Source organism: Neovison vison, chromosome 11 (assembly GCF_020171115.1).
Source record: "Neovison vison isolate M4711 chromosome 11, ASM_NN_V1, whole genome shotgun sequence".
NCBI classification, from domain to species: domain Eukaryota; kingdom Metazoa; phylum Chordata; class Mammalia; order Carnivora; family Mustelidae; genus Neogale; species Neogale vison.
Genome location: NC_058101.1, coordinates 136,742,541 through 136,763,030, shown reverse-complemented (window position 1 = coordinate 136,763,030; position 20,490 = coordinate 136,742,541). Strand labels below are relative to the sequence as shown.

The window sequence follows — 20,490 nt, the reverse complement described above, 5'->3', positions numbered from 1 at the left end:
TATCTGTGTACTCTTAAATATTGTGGGGTTTTTTTTTCATTCTTTTTTTTAAAATTTCATTTCAGTGTTCCAAAATTCATTGTTTATATGCACCCTCCATAATACCCATCACCAGGCTCACCCAATCCCTCACCCCCCTTGGTCCAAAACCCTTAGTTTGTTTCTCAGAGTCCACATTCTTTCATGGTTTGTCTCCCCCTTTGATATCCCCCAACTCACTTCTCTCCACCTTCCAATGTCTTCTATGTTATTCCTATGCTCCACAAGCAAGTAAAACCCTATGATAATTGACCCTCTCGGCTGACTTATTTCACTCAGCATAATCTCTCCAGTCCCATCCGTATTGATACAGAAGTTGGGTATTCATCCTTTCTGATGGAGGCATAATACTCCAATGTATACATGGACCATTTCTTCTTTATCCATTAGTCTGTTGAAGGGCATGTTGGTTCTTTCCACAGTTTGGCCACTGTGGCCATTGCTGCTATGAACATTGGAGTACAAATGGCTCTTTCTTTCTTTACATCTGTACCTTTGGGATAAATACCCAGTAGTGCAATTGCAGGGTCATAGAGTAGCTCTATTTTTAATTTTTTGAGGAATTTCCACACTGTTTTCCAAAGTGGCTGCACCAACTTGCATCCTCACCAACAGTGTAAGAGGGTTCCTCTTTCACCAAATCCTCTCCAACACAAGTTGTTTATGGTGTTGTTAATTTTGGCCATTCTAACTGGTGTAAGGTGGTATCTCAATGTGGTTTTGCTTTGAATCTCCCTGATGGCTAATGATGATGAACATTTTTTCATGTGTCTGTTAGCCATTTGTATGTCTTCTTTGGAGAAGTGTCTGTTAATGTCTTCTGCCCATTTTTTTTACATGATTATCTGTTCTGTGTGTGTTGAGTTTCAGGAGTTCTTTATAGATCTTGGATATCAGCCCTTTGTAATGTCATTTGCAAATATCTTCTCCCATTCCGTGGGTTGCCTCTTTGTTTTGTTGACTGTTTCCTTTGCTGTACAGAAGCTTTTGATCTTGATGAAGTCCCAACAGTTTATTTTCACTTTTGTTTCCTTTGCCTTTGGAGACATATCTTGAAAGAAGTTGCTGTGGCCAATGTCAAAGAGGTTACTTCCTATGTTCTCCTCTAGGATTTTGATAGATTCTTTCCTCATGTTGAGATCTTTTATCCATTTTGAGTTTATCTTTTTGTATGGTGTAAGAGAATGGTTGAGTTTCATTTTTCTACACATAGCTGTCCAATTTGCCCAGCAACATTTATTAAAAAGACTGTCTTTTTTCTGCTGTATATTTTTTTCCTGCTTTGTCGAAGATCATTTGACCACAGAGTTGAGGGTCCATATCTGGGCTCTCTACTCTGTTCCACTGGTCTATGTGTCTGTTTTTATGCCAGTACCATGCTGTCTTGGTGATCACAGCTTTGTAGTAAAGTAATAAAGTAAATCAGGCAACGTGATGCCCCCAGTTTTGTTTTTCTTTTTCAACATTTCCTTAGCAATTCAGGGTCTCTTCTGGTTCTATGCAAATTTTGGGATTGTTTGTTCCAGCTCTTTGAAAAATGCCAGTGGAATTTTGATTGGGATGGCACTAAACGTAGAGATTGTTCTAGGCAGTATAGACATTTTAACAATGTTTATTCTTCCAATCCATAAGCATGGAAGTCTCTTCCATCTTTTTGTGTCTTTTTCAATTTCTTTCATGAGTATTCTTTAGTTCCTTGAATACAGATCCTTTACCTCGTTGGTTAGGTTTATTCCCATGTATCTTATGGTTCTTGGTGCTATAGTAAATGAAATCAATTCTCTCATTTCTCTTTCTATATTTTCATTGTTAGTGTAGAAGAAAGCAACTGATTTCTGTGCAATGATTTTGTATCCTGCCACATTACTGAATTGCTGTATGAGTTCTAGTAGTTTGGGGGTGGAGTCGTTTGAGTTTTCAATATAAAGTATCATGTCATCTATAAATAGAGAGAGTTTGACTTCTTCATTGCCAATTTGAATACCTTTTGTTTCTTTTGTTGTCTGGTTGTTCTTGCTAGAACTTCTAGTACTATGTTGAACAAGAGTGGCGAGAGTGGATATCCTTATCATGTTCCTGATCTCAAAGGAAAGACTGTCAGCTTTTCCCCATTGAGCATGATATTTGCTGTGGGTTTTTCATAGATAGATTTTATGAAATGGAGGAATGTTCCCTCTATCCCTATATTTTGAAACTTTTTAATTGGGAATGGATGTTGTATCTTGCCAAATGCTTTTTCTGCATCAATTGAGAGGACCATGTGGTTTTTCTCTATTCTCTTATGGATTCATTCTGTCATGTTGATTGATTTGTGAATGTTGAACCACCCTGCCATTAAATGGATAAATCCCACCTGGTCATGGTGGGTAATCTTTTTAATGTACTATTGGATCCTATTAGCTAGAATCTTGTTGAGAATCTTGGCATTCATATTCATCAGGGATATTATTCTGAAATTCTCCTTTTTGGTGGAGTCTTTGCCTGGTCTGAGGATCAGAGTAATGCCGGCTTCATAAAGTGAGTGGGAAGTTTTCCTTCAGTTTCAATTTTTTGAAACTGCTTCAGGAGAATAGGTATCATTTCTTCTTTGAATGTTTGGTAGAATTCTCCAGGGAATCTGCCAGGTCCTGGTCTCTTGTTTTTGGGGGAGGTTTTTTGATCACTGCCTCAATCTCATTACTAGATATTGGTCTATTCAAGTTGTCAATTTCTTCCTGATTCAGTTTAGGAAGTTTATACGTTTCTAGGAATGCATCCATTTCACCGTTGCTTAACTTATTGGCATATACCTGTTGAATAATTTCTGGTGATTGTTTCTATTACTTTGGTGTTAGTTATGATCTCTCCCTTTTCATTCATTATCTTTAAAAAAGATTTTATTTATTTATTTGACAGATGGAGATCACAGGTAGACAGAGAGGCAGGCAGAGAGAGAGAAAGAGAAGTAGGCTCCCTGCCTGGCAGAGACCCCAATACGCGGCTCGATCCCAGGACCCTGGGATCATGACCCGAGCCGAAGGCAGAGGCTTTAACCCACTGAGCCACACAGGTGCCCCTTCATACATAATTTTATTAATTTGGGTTCTCTCTCTTTTCTTTTGGATTAGTTTGGCCTATAGTTTATTAATCTTACTGATTCTTTCAAAAAAACAGCTTCTAGTTTCATTGATGTGTTCTACTGTATCTCTAGTTTCTATCTCATTGATCTCTGCTCTAATCTTGATTATTTTCCTTCTTGTGTGTGGGGTTGGCTTAATTTATTGTTGACTCTCCTGTTCTTTAAGGTGTAAAGAGAGCTGGTATATTCTGGATTTTTTTCAATTTTTTTGAGGGAGGCTCAGATGGCTATGTAATTCCCTCTTAGGACAGCCTTTGCTGTATCCCATAGGTTTTGGACTGAAGTGTCTTCATTCTCATTGGTTTCCAAGAATTGTTTAAGTTCTTCTTTGATTTCCTGGTTGATCCAAACATTCTTAATCAGGGTGGTCTTTAGCTTCCAAGTGTTTGAATTCCTTCTAAACTTTTTCTTGTGGTTGAATTCCTTTTCAAAGCATTGTGGTCTGAGAATATTCAGGGAATAATATTAATCTTTTGGTATCAGTTGAGCCCTGATTTGTGACCCAGTATGTTGTCTGTTCTGGAGAAAATTCCATGTATGCTTGAGAAGAATGAATATTTTGTTTTAGGATGGAATATTCTGTATATATCTATGAGGTCCATCTGGTCCAATGTGTCATTCAATGCTCTTGTTTATTTATTGATTTTCTGCTTGGATGATCTGTCTATTACTGAGAGAGGCATGTTAAGGTCTATTAATCTATTATTAATGTATTCATATCAATATAACTCTTTATCCTGATTAACAGTTGTCTTATGTAGTTAACTGCTCCCATATTGGGGGGCATAAATATTTACAATTGTTAGATCTTCTTTGTGGATAAGCCCTTTAAGAATGATGTAGTGTTTTTCCTTATCTCTGACTACAGTCTTTAGTTTAAAATCTAATTTATCTGCTATGAGAATTATCCCATCTGCAACTTTGTGCTGTTTTATGGGAGTGTTTAGGCCATTCACATTGAGAGTGATTATTGAAAGATACGTTTTTATTGACATCATGTTGCCTGTGAAGCCCTCGTTTCTATAGATTGTCTCTGCAAATATCTGTTATATGACATTCTTGGGTTCTTTCTTCTTTTATAGAACCCCCCCTTGATATTTCTTGTAGTGCTGGCTTGGTGTTTGCATACTCTTTTAATTTTGGTGGTCTTGGAAGCTCTTTATCTCTCCATCCATTTTGAATGTCAGCCTTGCTCGATAAAGTATTCTTGGTTGTATGTTCTTCTCATTTAATGCCCTGAATATGTCTTGTCAGCCCTTTCTGGCTTGCCAGACATTATTCTGATGAACCTTCCTCTGTACGTAAGGAATCTCTTCCCCCTAGCTGCTCTGAAGAGCTCTTGTCTAAATTATGATTCATGGGGTGCCTGGGTGGCTCAGGGGGTTAAAGCCTCTGCTTTCAGCTCAGGTCATGATCCTAGGGTCCTGGGATCAAGCCCCACGTCGGGCTTTCTGCTCAGCGAGGAGCCTGCTTCCTCCTCTGTCTCTGCCTGCCTCTCTGCCTACTTGTGATCTCTGTCTGTCAAATAAATAAATAAAAATCTTTAAAAAAATTAAAAATTAAATTAAATTATGATTCATCAGTTTCACAATCTAGTGTCTGGAAGTCTTTCTAGATTTGTTGATCTTGGGGGTGATCTTTTTGCCCCTAGGACAGGAACACTGGTTCCATTCCCCAGATTGGGAAAATTTTCATGGAGAATTCATTCAACTATATCTTCTAATCTTCTTTCTTTCTCCTCTGCCACAGGGATCCCCAAAATTCTGACACTGGAACATTTCATGGCGTCATTTATTTCCTTAATTCTGTTTTCATGGTTTCTAAACTGTTTGTTCCTGGCCTCCTCCTGATCCTTTTTCTCTATCAGTTTGTCCTCTAGATCACTAATTCTATCTTCTGCCTTGGTCACCCTAGCTGTTAGAGAATTTAGATTAGATTGGATCTCATTGATAGCATTTTAAACTTCTTCCTGGGCAGCTTTTACTTCTTCCCTATCAATTCCATGTTGTCATTAATGGTTTTCCCCAACCTAGCCATTGATTGGGTAATTGTCACCCTGAATTCCCTTTCTGACATACTGTTTAGGTCCATATCCAATAGCTCTGATGGAGCAGGCACAGTCTTTAAATTTTTTCCTCTCTTGGGCATCCCTTCTCTTAGTCATTTTGATGAGAGGTGATTGAGGGAATGTGTAGCTGAATATATCAACCATGATCCAGGCAAGATGTACCCTGGAATGTTTCTGAGCAATCAGAAGTCACCACCAAAAAAGAAAGAAAAAAGAAAAAAAGAGAGAGAGAAAGAGAGAGACTGAAAAAAAAGAGAAGACCCAAACAGAATGGACCCCAAAAGTAAGATTAATAAGGTGTACAAACAAAAATGGACAAACAAAAAGACAAATAAAAGTAAATGACAAGAGAAAAAAAAAAGAACCCAGCCAAAATGAACCCCAAGGATAAGATTTATATAATATCAGAACAGAAACAAATACACAGAAACACTGACAGAGGAAAAAGATGGGAGGGTGGTTCAAAATCCTCAATGTGGACAAGGGAGGTTATTTTGATTCTTCCTGGGTGTATCTTGATGTCTTTGTTAAAGGACTCAACTTTCCAGAGATAAAGGAGATTAAAACTGGTTTATATATAGGGGTAGTATTGATTACAGAAAGATGATTACTTTGAAGCTTATATCTACATGTATATTAAAAAAATAGAAAAGCAAACAAAACACAGGTATATGTATGAAAAGAGTTCAAGTTAATAGGCTATTATGGAATATGTTATATTAAATCTCTAGTTGTAATGGTAAGTAGTTTAAAAAATTAAACAGAACAAGAATACTGAGAAAAAAAATAAAAATAGAAGTTGTATCTATGAAATATACAGGTTTTAGGGCAATACTGGGAGCTTAATATGTTTTCCCCTGACATTGGGGTTTTACAGTTTTATGGGGACACTGTGGTGGTTGTCCTCTCATTCTTTTAGCTGGCTTTCTGGGGATGGGGCCTGCCACATTGTTTTTCAGGCAGTCTTGCTTGGGTTGAGTCCTCCTGCCCCCTATCAAGGGGATGGGCTCTGTGGAAACCAGTTTTTTAGGCTTTTGTTCTCTGGAGGTTTTGTTTTGTTTTGTTTTTCTTTCGTTGCTTTTTGCAGCTTTTTGGAGGTTTAGAGGAAAGCAAACTGTACCCAGACCTCTGCCTCAGAGAGAAGCCTCAGTCTGCTACCCTCTGGGTGGTCCAGAGCACACAGATCCCCCTCTGCAAACTCCACTGAGCTGTGCAACCTCCCACAGGCAGAGCACGTCCCCAGCCACCGTCTCAGAGGTCACCCGAAGCACCCACTTTTCTCTGCACCCCCAAGCCAAAACCATGAGTGATATTGGTCCAGGAAGCCCACTTCTGGTGGCTGCCTTTGCTGGGACTGCAGATTTCAGGTTGCTCTGTGGGTGATTGCATTGAGGCTGGGAGAGTCCAGACCCTTGGCCTTTTCCCAGATACCACCAAATAGCTCCTGGATGGAGCTTTCTCAGGGCTGGCAAAAAGTGGGTCAGAACCCAGCCACACAGTGCTCAAAAGTTCTAGATAAGCACAGGCTGGTGCCATCACCAGACTCCCTCATGGGGGCGGGAGTATGCCCAACTGAGCCATGATGCAAACCAGCATCCCCCCAGGGCTCAGCCCCACTCTCGCTGGCACAGTTGGTTGCTGGCAGTGGCCGTCCTGTGTCCATGGGCTAAGGCCTGTGCCCATGACCTCCCGATTCCACCAGTTGCCCCTTAAGATCTTGTGCTCTTTTTGAGTGTTTTTAAACAGACTCTGAGTTAATGCTGGTGCCCAATCACAGGGCACTCTTGTATTGGGGTATTATTTTCCAGTGGATCCTTCTGGTGGCTTCCTCCCCATTCTGTTTATCCTCTGATACCAGTCTGATCATTCCCACTCTGCTTTACCTCTTCACTGGAGTCTTCTGCCCCCATAGAGATCCAGAAGTATATAATCCTACACCTCAGGCTGATTTCATGGGTGTTCTGATAGATAATTAGCTCACTTCAGGGGAGCAGTTGAAACAAGGTCTCCCACTTCTCTGCCATCATGCCCCTACTCTCAATATTGTTAAATTAAAGTAGACCATTTCTTCTCTTATTTATTCAACTCAACATGAAATTGAGTTTTCTTTTTCTGGCTACTTGAGCCCTTTAGCTTTCCCTTTGTTTATTCACTGAACCCCAGTCCATTTGGTGACATCCCTTTATTGATGATAGTCCTACATGGGATAGAAAACGGTCTTATATTGACTTTGCCTCAAAGCATCAGGAAGGCCAGTGGTTTCCAGCCATAGAAGAAATTACTTTATTCATGTATCTCTTAGATTGTCCTGGCCTACTTTATGAAAACTAGCTCCCAATATAGTGAATTGATATTGGCCTTCACCCCAGGAGTCTGTGGTTTTCTGTGAGTCAGGTTCTTTTTAGAGTCTCTCACTTCCTATTCTCCACCCTTGATCCACATTCTGTTCTCTATCACCCACTTAGCCCATGGGGATAAAGAGCTCTATAACAATTTGTACCCATTTGTCTTTAGACTCCAACACTCATTTGACTGTGGAGAGTATTAATGGATTGAAGTTAATCATGGAGAAAAAGCTTGCTGCACTTGAGTGTTCAGAACACCTTTCTTATGCTTAATCAACCAACTTCAAATGTAATGGAAAAAGAGTATCAATTGTGAGGAACAATTTAGAGAAAAATTCTTGTTTCTATTTAAATATCAAAATAGGAATGCTTAGGGAAATATATAAGAAAGACCCACAATGCATATTTTTCTGTTTGTGAAAGAATGCTTAAATACCAATATTTTTGTTTAATGTATTACCTTTAAGATAGATATTTGTCTTTTAATGTATCCATATCTTTAGTGACATTTAAATTGATGTAATTTTTAGAGAAATAGTCACTTTGTATTTTGCTATCCTTAAATATCAGTTTACTTTCTATGTTATTAGAATATTTGTGACCAGAATATGTAGTTTCTTATAAAATAGTCATGAAAAATTGTATCTGCTTGATTTAACTTGTAGACCAACGTACAGTAAAAACTTAATAAATGAGTTCAAGAGGTAAGTCTGAGTTGGCACAGAACTAGTTGGCAGGCAGGAAGAGAGTGGAGAAGAGATCATAGCGCATGTCTTCTTTGCCAGTATTTTCTATCTTTATATAATCTGAAAAATTCAACATTCTACTCACTTCATACAAAGCCTTAGATATGTGCTACTTCCAGCCAGAAACATAGAGCAATAAAGGCTCATAGGAACAATACAGAAAAATCTGCCTCTAATATTGTCTAAAAGAAGAGCTAATGCTGGGGCACTTGGGTGGCTCAGTTGGTTAAGCATCTTCTTCAGCTCAGTTCATCATCCCAGAGTCCTGGGATCCAGCCCCACATTAGGCTCCTTGGTCAACCAGGAGCCTGCTTCTCCCTCTCCCTCTGCTGCTTCTCCTACTTGTGCTCTTTTTCTCTCTCTGTCAAATAAATAAATGCAATCTTTTGGCGGGGTGGGGGTAAGAAAGAAAAGAAAAGAAAAAAAAAAAAAAAGAGCCAGTCTTTATCAAACATCAGTGAACATGAATGCATATGTTAGGTTGAACCAAATAAAATTACCAACTTGGGAATTTAAAAAATATATATTCTCAAAGGGTCAACTTATTAAAAATCATCTGAAAATTCACTACTTTACCTATTTTTACTCATATTTAATGATCTATTTTTATATGTAGGTTACTCTGACTACTTTAATAGTCTAAATTATTTTCTTTTCCCAAGTAGTGCAAAACTTTTATCTACGTAATCTTTCTGCTGTGTTGTAATGAGCAAAAATATAAATTAAGCCACAATATCTTGTGTTTTCCTTTATGGTAGTCTCATAACCCAGCCTCATTATATATGAACTACAGAGCTGCTAATGATCCTGAAGCTGAATGCAGAATATGTAATATGTTTTCTAGCTTATTTTTCTTTCCTATTCTAAAGCTAGATTGCTAAGTACAATTAGTACAAATTGCTCTTGTAGCTTAACAATTGCCTACTGACCTCTCTGTGTGTTCTAGGAGGTATTATGGGATTTTTGATTAATGCAGTTCCTCATAATAGAGATACTTGCTTCATACTTGCTGTTTTTTGGGGAATTCAAGAATACTTCACCTGTTATCTGTACTCTCTCACTTCATTTTGCTTGTTGCTTGAATATTTGGCATCAGAGGTTCTCCCTTCTACCACATTTGAAATCATAGCACCAGAATGAGCATTTGCCTGAGTGTTATGCTTCTTTGCCTTTCTTTATAGCAAATAAATTTCCAAAAATTTAAGAACAGAATTAGTGTACACAGTTTTGTTTTTACTTTTGTTTGTTTGTTTGTTTTTGGTTTTTGGTTTTTTTTTTTTAAATGATGCCAGTTGTATATGTGTGTGAGGGGGCATCCTTCTTTGAAAGAGACATTGTATTAATTTTATTTTTGTCAATTTGGAAAGCATCAGGACATCAGAATCATATGCAAAAACCTCAGATTAACAGCTTAACTGAGAGTAAGATAATGTCTCTCTGTCTCTCTCTCTTTTTTTTTTTTTTCTTTCCTAGGTACCAAATGCTCTCCTCAGTCAGAGAAAATGACAAAATTACTTAAACTCCCAGGGTCAATGAATACGTCTTAATTTCTTACTGAGACATTGCTCACTTTGTGTCATGCTGTCTTCACATTGAGAGTAAGATTGAATTTGAAATCAGATGACTTAAAAACAATGTCCACATTAATGCAATTAGGAGATTTTTAAGTACAGCCTGGAACTTTATCTTTTGAAAACAAAGATTTGTAAAGTTAGTAGATAAATTTTCTTCTATTTCAAGTAATGAAAGATCCAGATCATGGCTTATTTTTTTTTTCTAATTATTGAGACATCTGGTATTTTGTTCTTTAATTTGTTAGAAATAATACATAGAATTTGATTTTATACTTTGATATTACTGTGGTATTATTTCAATATTTAGATATTATAATTTTATAGAAATTTATTTCCTATTTAGCCAAATCAATGTAATTCTATATAAATTAACACTATAGCTATAAAATAAAGATGCTGAGTGAATGAATATTATAATAAAATCATTTTGTTACAATTGTGTCCTGGGAAATGTTCCAGTTGGATTTGTTAAGCACAAAACTTTTAGTGAGCCTCTAGTCTTTAGAAACTATGTACCCAAAGGAATTACAATTAGCATTGGAAATTTTCAAATTATTAACAGGCAGTTGCTTCATACAGGGTAAGTGAAATGTTGTCAAGTGTATTACATTTCGTTTCAACAAAATGAATACTTTCATTTCAGAATATAATTATGTCGGGTTTCAGAGCATATTTAACAAGTAATTTGAACTATTAGAACCAAGTAAAAAAATGAAACACCTTCTTCCCAAAAAGACTACAAAGAAGGGATCTAAAAAAAAAAAAATTTACAGAAAAATAAAACTCAATATAAATACAAATAGTTCATATACATTCAGTTTTTTATAATATAAGCATTACTTCTACTGAATTTTACTCCAGTGCAGGCTGAGAAACACCCAAATACCTGGAATGTGTGCATAATAGGTGTCTTAGAAGCGTCAGGATGTGATAGCTAAAAAAAAGGGGGGAAAGTATAAATAAAAAGGAAATAAAATTGTTCAAAAGCATAGCTCTCTGGGATTATTTAATGTGGAAATAAATGGTTCTATACACCACAGCAGTCCTTGGACCATATGCTAGCCAATAAAAATAATAATAATTTTATGATGATTCCTTTGAGACATTGAGTGTTAAATTATTTTAACATATCACAGATATGAAGGAAACGTATATACAACGTTGTTGTTTTCTATTTCTTTCACTGTTATATATTATAAATTTTAATTATACTTACAATACATGATGATTTTTTTAAATGATTTGTGAAGGTATGTTTGAGAAAGTTAAAATCCTTTTGTCAACTCAATCCATTCCTCTCATCACAAGGTAAAAAATTGTTAGAGCTTGATATATTTGGTTTTTCAATCCTACTTTATTCTCATACAACATATATTCACATAGTTTTTATCTAAATGAGATCATAAATTTTTGATACAAATGAGATCATACAATATATAGTATACAACAACATGATTTTATTACTATGCACCCACTATTAACTTTTTAATCTTTTATTGTATTACAAGTATTTTCTCACTACATCTTCTCTATTTTGATTTCAGAGTTCTTAGTTTGTGTTCCTTAAGAAAGTGATCTCATAAAAAAAAAATTGTCCTGGATATCTTCTAATATATATATTTTTGCATTTAAATCTATTTATTGAAAGCTATCCACAATTCCGTCATGTGAGACAAGATACTGGTAATACATCATGTTTCCTTACTGAATTAAAATAATATCTTTGCAATTATTTAATCCATGCAATTATTTAATCCATGCTTACATATTTATTTTCTATTTGAGTTCCCTGTGTACTTTTTGTTAGTTATTTCTGTTATGATTTTGTTATGTTATGATATAATTTTTATAATTTCAGTTCTTTCAATTTTTTATGATCTGTTTTATGTTTCATAACATGTTTCATATGCACTTGAAAGGAACTAGTGTTCTGCATTATTTGTTAGTGTGTTTTATCAATATAAATCATTTCAAGTTTGTTGATAACATTGCTCAGACTTTCTAATACCCTTACTGTTCTTCTATCTACCTGTTCTATTAATTATTTATAGAGTAGTGTTGATGTCCTCAGATAAAATTGGGAATTTGTCTATTCTTCCAGTCAGTTGTTAGTTTTTTTCTCACGAACTTAAAACTTCATTTTAGATACAGGTAAATTCAGGGTTGTTATGTCTTCTTATTGAAATATTTATCATTATATAATGTCTCTTTCTATTGTGGTAACATTTCTTATTCTTAAGTCAAATATAATATTAATATTGTCGTTCTTGCTTTTTTTCCATTAATGTTTTCCTGGTATATTTTTCCAGCCTCTTAATTTCAACCTACTATGCCATTTTACTTAAAATGGTTTGCTTGGGAACAATATATAGTTAGAATCTAGGGTATTTTTGTATTTTGATACATTTTTTATATTTTTGTTGATATGCTAACTAACATTTAACATAATTAATGCTATGGTTTCATTGTAATGTACTTTCTTGCTAGGTGTTTTCTCTTTTCCATCTCTTCTTTGCCCATTTTCTTTCTTATGATGCTTTATTTTGGACCAAGTAAGTATTTTTTTGGTATCATTTTATTTCAACTCTTGGTTTATTATTTTTACCTCCTCACGAAAGTTTTTTAATGGCTATACTAGGATTTACAAGTTACAAATTTAATTTATCACAGTCTACCTTCAAATAATATTTTCCCATTTTATATATGTATTAGAAGTACTTACAATTCTGAATTTATCCCATCTTTTGTGCTATTTTGACATATGTTTTGCTTTGATATATACTACAAACATATAACATTAATAACTTTAGACATTCCGTATTTATTTTTATTGAAGTATAATTAATGTATCGTGCTATATTAGTTTCAAGCATAGACCATATTGATTCAACAATTCTATACATTATTTAGTTCTCACCATGATAAGGGCCATCACCATCTGTCAACATACAACATTACAATATTATTTACTATAGTCCTTCTGCTGTACTTTCCATTTCTGTGACTTATTTATTTTATAAGTGCAATTTGTATTTCTCAATCCCCTCTATCTATTTCATCCATCTGCCTATGCACCTCCTCTGGCAATTTAAGAGTCTGTATTTTTTTTTTTTAATTTGTTTGTTTCACAACAAACAAATATATGGAGATTCCTTGAAGAATTAAAAACAGAAACACCATATGATCTAGTAATTCCACTGCTGGCTATTTACATATAGAAAATGAAAACACTAATTTGAAAAGATATATGCATTCCCTATGCGTATTCTGTATGTTTATTGCAGCATTATTTACATCAGCTAAGAATTGCAAACAATACAGTATCCACTGATAGATGAATGCATAAAGAAGACATAAGAGATTATATATATATATGTATATATATATATAATAGAATATTACTCAAATTTTAAAAGAAATGAGATCTTGTCATTTGTGACAACATGGATGGGTCTAGAGGGTATTATGCTAAGTGATACAAGTCAGACAAAGAAAGACAAATACCATATGATTTTACTTAGATGTAGAATCTAAAAAACAAAACAAGTAAACATAAACATTTAATTATCTTTTAAAACTTTTGAATTAAAAATTGCAAATTTCATATGCATCTTCCTCTATGATACTTCCAGAATTCTTCAGGGTTTTTTGATTTGTTTGTTTCTAACAATACAAATTTCTGCCTAGTACCAAATGTATTCTGCCTACAGAATTTCTTAACATTTCTTATAGTACACATGAGCTTTAAATAAATTTTATCCCATTTTTGTTTGCTTAAAGGTATTTCTCCTTCCTTTCTCAAAGATATTTTCTCTGGGTAAAGAATTTTTGGTCTAGAGCTCGGTTTTTTTCTTTCAGCACATTACAGATGTCTTTCCATCATATTCTGGCTTGTAAGATTTCAGTTTAGTAGTCTGCCATCAATCTCTTTTCTTCATTTCTCTATAGGCAAATCCATTTGCCTCTAGCTGCTTTAAGGATTTCACTCCTTATTAATTGGTCTTGAGCTGTTTGACTCTGATGTGTTTAGGTTTTGTTCCTTCCTTTGTTTGCTTGGTTGGTACTTACCTTGTTTGGAGTTAAGATTCTAATCTCTGTGATTTAATGTATTTAATTAATTTTGGAAAATTCTCCATTAAGTCTTGAAATATTTCTTCTACACTATTTTCTCTCTCTTCTTCTACAATTTCAGTTACTTTTCTGTTAGACTGTTTAATAATGATCTGCAGCTCTTGTATGTTCTGTTTTTGTCCTCTTTTTCTCCTCCCCGTCCTCTTCCTTTGTTTTCTCTTTCTCCTTACCCTCCTCTTTCCCCTTCTCCTGGCATGTGTGTTTGTTTCTTATTGTTTCCATCTATATTTCTAATGCAAATTTTGCCTTTATACATGTTAATTTCGAGTTATTTCTCAGATTGTTACTACATCTACCATATCTGAGTTTGATTCTATTAAGTGCTTTGTCTCTTGGAACTTTTTAGAAATCTTTTTCCTTTTTCATTTGTGTGTCTCTATTTTTTGCATAAATTGGACATATCATATAAGATAGTAGGACTGATATAAGTAGTATTTATGCCTAATAATAAAGGTCTTTCTTTTGTGTTTTTAACTTGGCCTTTATTATGATGATTAAGTCAATCTAGTCATATATAGAACTAGGTTTTGGTTTTGGTTTATTATTGTTACCCTCAGTGCATCTAAAGGCTTCAAATGCCTTTGTGTTGCCTTGCGCATATGGTGAGGCTGAGTTGCTGTACTCTTTCTCCACTTGCTTCTTCATATTTTTCCTTTGCAACTAAATCTTAAAGAGGGTCCTTCACCACAATCTTCCCCCTCCACTATTGGTAGACTTTTGGTACTTGTTTTTCAACACCTGGCACCCAGATAGTAGGAGGATTCCTTTGTATTCTTGGTAAGAGATAGCTTTAGGTAGGTGATGTGTACCTGGGTCTCAGAGGTAGAATTTCCCAGAGATGCTATCCCTCCATTAGTTCAGGTATTCCCTGATGATCTATATCATCCCAGACCCATCCATTCCCTGATGATCTATAATGATCTATACTCAGGACATTGTCCTGCCTCTTATTCAGAGACAGCTGTTTGTTTGTCTTTTCCAGTATTCTGGGTACAATGTATCCTCACTGACATCCACAGGATGATAGAGTAATCAATCTTCTTTTTCCTAGTAAATTAAAGCTTTGTTATAAGGGATACAGGGAAAAAGGATATGGTTGAGCACTCATACTTTGCTCATAGCAGTTTCTGTTTCTTAGGTAGCTTTATTAGCTCTCTTAACCTACCGTAAATCTTCCTTGAAAGCATTTGCTGAGGTTTTTGGTATATGTACTGCCAAAGCAAGCACTTGCTGAGGTTTTTGGAATAAAATATGTCAATGGTTATGGATTCGTCTGCCTTTTGTGTCTTCTAGGAGTTGTTTAATGTCATGCTAACTTCTACTCAGGCTTTAGCAATTTATTGAATATTTTAGCTGAATTCTCCTTGTTGGCTTATGGCTATCTCAGGTGAGCTGTTCATACCACATCTCTTGGACAGAGATACTTAGTTTTAGGTTCTGAGTTATTGCATTGCCCAGAGACAGAGTCCCTAATGGTTCCAAATAATTTTGGTTTTGTAGGTTATTCATATTTCTCTTATTGTTAGGGGAGAGTAATACTGTTCTCAACTTCCCCCTAGGTGAAAACAGGGAGTTTCAGCCTTCATTCCAGATTATTTTCACTGGATGGAGATTTTTCAAAGTGTACTTAATTTTTTTTTCTTTCCTCATTTAAAGTTATTATTCAACACTTGGACTTCACAATTAAAGCCTGATGAGATGCCAAGCTTTAATCGAATCACTGTTTAATTATGATATGTCATTTTCTTCCTGCTGATTTCAAGTTGGGTGTTTATGTTTAGGTCTTTTAAAGATTTGTTAGAGATGCCTTTATTGTGTTTATTTTGCTTGAGAATTATTGTAATCTTTAACCTGTAAATTTAGATATTTAAACAAAATTTCTACCATTATTTCCTCAAATAATAATAATTATAATAATAAAAATTATTATTATTGTTATTTGCACCATTATCATTCTTTTCTTTTCTGGGGCTTCAATTACATGTGCTTTAGTCCATGTATTATCCAGCCATTTCCTTAGACACTGTTCATTTCTTTCCCGGCTTTTCCTCACATTATATCATTGCAATTGGTCCATATTCAAGTTAAGTTTTGTTTTTTTTTTCCGTGAACCCATTTCTGCTGTTGAATCCATCTAGTGATTTTTTATGTTTTGTAGGTTGCTTTGTTATGTTGTTCTTGAATCTCCATTTAGTTCTTTCTTACAACTTCTATTTCTCTACTAGTAGTTCCTATCATTTCAATTATTACCAGCATATTTTCTTCTCTTCTTTAAAGATAGTTATTTTAGTTGCTTTGGAATCTTGTCTGCTAATTCCGACAACTAAATCTCATTTCAGATGCTCTCTTAATTGATTGTCTTTTCTTTTAAAAACATGGCGCCTGGGTGGCTCAGTGGTTAAGCCGCTGCCTTCGGCTCAGGTCATGATCTCAGGGTCCTGGGATCGAGCCCCACATCGGGCTCTCTGCTCAGCAGGGAGCCTACTTCCTCCTCTCTCTCTGCCTGCCTCTCTGCCTGCTTGTGATCTCGCTCTGTCAAATAAATAAATAAAATCTTTAAAAAAAAAAATGTTCATTTTCCTTGGTGCTTTTCATGTCTCATAATTATGGATAGTGTTCCAGATGTTACCGATACCAAATGTGGAATGCTTTATTATGTTACTTTAGTCCATTGGGCATTTTTTATTTTAGCACATGATTAATTTTGTTGGACTCAAAATGAAAAGTCTTATTTCTTGGGTTCTAGCTCTAATCTCAATTCAGATGTGTAGTCTCTAGTGTAGGTGATTGGAGTCCACAGTGTGCATGTGTTTTTGCTAGGTCATCATAAGCTAAGGCAAAAAGTACCTGGCTCTCTGGCTCTTTTCCTGCCTGGATTTCTCTCTTGATTTTCAATGGTTGTACACAAATTTTCTAATTTTTCAGGCTGGAATGTCTGAATCGTTTTTCTACCAATGATCCTCCTGCCTCTTTTTAAAATTTAATTTAATTTAATTCTTTTGTTTGACAGAGAATGAGAGGGAGAGAGAGAGCTCACAAGCAGGGGGAGAAATAGGCAAAGAGAGAGAGAGAGAAGCAGGCTCCCCATGGAGCGGGGAACCCCACATGGGGCTTGATCCCAGGGTTCTAGGATCATGACCTGAGCAGAAGGCAGACGCTTAACTGACTGAGCCACACAAGTGTCCCTCCCTCCTGCCTTCTCCCATATCAACACTTTGTTCCCAGGCTAAAAAACACAAAAATTGAGAATTCACTCCATATAACCTCCCTTTCAAAATGAGGCCTTTTCACCAGTATCTGTCAGTTTCTTAATCATTCTTCAGTCCCTTCTTATTTTTTTTTTTAATTATGTGCAGAGTTTAATTATTTAGGAGTATGGGCATCAGCCCAGAAAGTGTTACTCAGTCATTACTGGGAACAGAATCTAAAATAACTATTTAAATAACAAGTTGGGCAGAAGATTTTTGTCTTATCTCTCTTTGAATCTAGAAGACCTAGCATATATTGAAGCCAGTGTGTGCTAAAATGCTATTTTACTTCTAATTACTTACTCATGTGTACCCCCACTCTTTTCCCAAATCTAGAAGTCTTTAAATTTATTTATTTTGGGTGTTATAGTACTTTTTGACATTGTAAACCTTCATGAATGAGCACAGTCCTTCCATCATTTTGAGTGTTTTGAAATCTACATTTCCTGAGTTTTTCTTTCATTTGAATGATTTTACATTGTTTTCATGTTAATTGCATTAGGCTAATATATTTAAGCAAATGCAGTTATTAATATAGCCTTGTTATTTCACAAGATTAGGAAGTAAACTCCTATGTGCTTACATTCTAAATGTAGATAACTTAATTTTCTACAGTGACATAAACATTCGAGGAATATTGAGAGATATTTTTCAGTTATAAAGATTATGTCTGATAGATTTTGCCTTTTAGAAATTTGTGCCACATCTTTGAAGAGAACAGAGATCACTAGATATTTCTTAAATGATTTTAGATGTTTCATGGGGATTATAGTGTTCTTTAAAGGATAATAGGAATTGAGTATGGGAGGAAAAAGGGGTGGAATGAGCAAATAGGTTCTACCCATTAGTGAGTACAATGTGGTGGTTTGCACATAGGCCATTATAATTTAATATCAGTCCCATAAGATTAAGTCATTAAAAGCAATCATTTATATTGTTTTATATAGTCCCTTCAACTACCTTGCAAAGTGGATTTTTTTGTCCCTCACTACAGTTGAAGAAGGATAAGAGATAAAACCTAAAGACACATAATTAAAAAGTGATAAAGGGATTTGAATATAGATTTTATGGACTCTGAACTTATAAACTTATGTTCTTTGACTCATCATATAATCTTTCAAAGGAATCTCTCAGAATTCAAGTTATATTAAATCAGTTCAAGTATATAATTCATTTGGATTGTGATAACTGCCTCCAATACACTGTACACACAAACACATTTGCACAAAAAGTATATTTTCCGGGGCGCCTGGGTGGCTCAGTGGTTTAAGCCTCTGCCTTCGGCTCAGGTCATGATCTCAGGATCCTGGGATCGAGCCCCACATCGGGCTCTCTGCTCAGCGGGGAGCCTGCTTCCCCCCTCTCTCTCTGCCTGCCTTTCTGCCTACTTGCGATCTCTGTCTGTCAAATAAATAAATAAAATCTTAAAAAATAAAATATATTTTCCTATTTAATTTTGGCTAAAGAATTTAGAAATGTTTTGAAAAATCACTGTTTTTGGCCTTTATAATAATAATTTAAAATGATTTTTTGTTTCCCTTCTTGTAAACATAAATAACATATAGAGTGCAATTAATACATGTATTTAAGGCTTTCTTGAATTAAGTTATATTGATAAACTATACCAACTCTCCAGAGAAAGATTTTTGCTTATTGAATTCCTTCTATGTCAATTTATTTATATTTATTAGTCTTAGTGCCAAATGTTGAAAATTTCAAAAATTTACCCAGGTTTTAGTAACTTGAGATTTTATTTTTTAAAACCATATTATAATATCTATACTTTCCATAATTAAAAAATACTTATTTTAATGCCCCTCATTTTTCAAAATAAGATATATGCCTATAAAGATATTTTGAGGGCGCCTGAGTGGCTCAGTGGGTTAAGGCGCTGCCTTCGGCTCAGGTCATGATCTCAGGGTCCTGGAATCCAGTCCCGCATTGGGCTCTCTGCTCAGCGGGGAGCCTGCTTCCTCCTCTCTCTCTCTCTGCCTGCCTCTCTGCCTACTTGTGATCTCTCTCTGTCAAATAAATAAATAAAATCTTAAAAAAAAAGATATTTTTGAGTAGATGCTTTTCATAAATAAACCATTTATTTCCATGATATTGTCTATTTCTTTAACTGAAGATTTCATTTTGCTAAATAGTCAATAAGTTATGGGATATATAAGTGGTTGAAAAATTCAGGTGGTGCTACATAGTGACTTTTTTTTATTTTCCCAAGTGAGGGATAATCTATTGTCTTTCTAGCACTGTTCATGATTATGCATGGGCTATTGGTCTTTTTACTCAAGTGAGTTCTTGAGTGAATGTTGTCTCAGTGTTTCTCTTCCTAGACCCTTTCTTGAGCTAATGAACCATTGTATTGTTTTGGGTTACCTTTCCCTAAATTCATTTACCACCTTGAAACAAACTTAACCTTTTCTTGCCATAGTTTTTGTTAATTTAATTTAATTTTGAATTTTATTATGTTATGTTAGTTATCATACAGTACATCATTAATTTTTAATGTATTGTTCCATGATTCATTGTTTGCATATAACACCCAGTGCTCCATGTAATACCTGCCCTCCTTATTACCCATCACTGGGCAAACCCATCCCCAAACCCCCTTCCCTTCTGAAACCCTCAGTTTGTTTCCCAGAGTCCATGGTCTCTCATGGTTCATCTTCCTTTCTGATTCCCCCCTTCATTTTTTTTCCTTCCTTCTTCTAATGTCCTCCATGCTATTCCTTATGTTGTACATATAAGCAAAACTGTATGATAATTGTCTTTCTCTGCTTGACTTATTTCACTTAGCATAATCCCTTCCAGTTCCATTCATGTCAATGCAAATGGTGGGTATTCATTCTTTCTGATGGATGAGTGGCATTCCATTGTATATATGGACCATATCCTCTTTATACATTTGTCTGTTGAAGAACATCTCAGCTCTTTCCACAGTTTGGCTATTGTGGACATTGTTGCTATGAATATTAGGGTATATATGGCTCTTCTTTTCACTACATCTGTATCTTTGGAAAGAATGCTCAGTAGCGCAATTGTGGGGTCATTCAAACACTTGAAGTTTTATCATGAAACCAGCAGAAAATTCCTCATCTACCTTACCCTTCATTTTTCACCTACATCTAATATCTCTCCAACACAAGGTATTGTTATTGTTTTGTTTGTTTGTTTTCATTTTCAAATCTCACATCTGGTGTTACCTCCTTCTACTTTAC

General features: G+C 35.2%; 1 protein-coding gene across 2 annotated transcripts in view; it reads left to right on the top strand.

Moving 5' to 3' along the window:
• SPOCK3 (SPARC (osteonectin), cwcv and kazal like domains proteoglycan 3) overlaps window positions 1-20,490 on the top strand; it is a 494,982-nt gene that overhangs the window by 448,311 nt on the left and 26,181 nt on the right. The gene's annotated exons all lie outside the window — the stretch shown is intronic.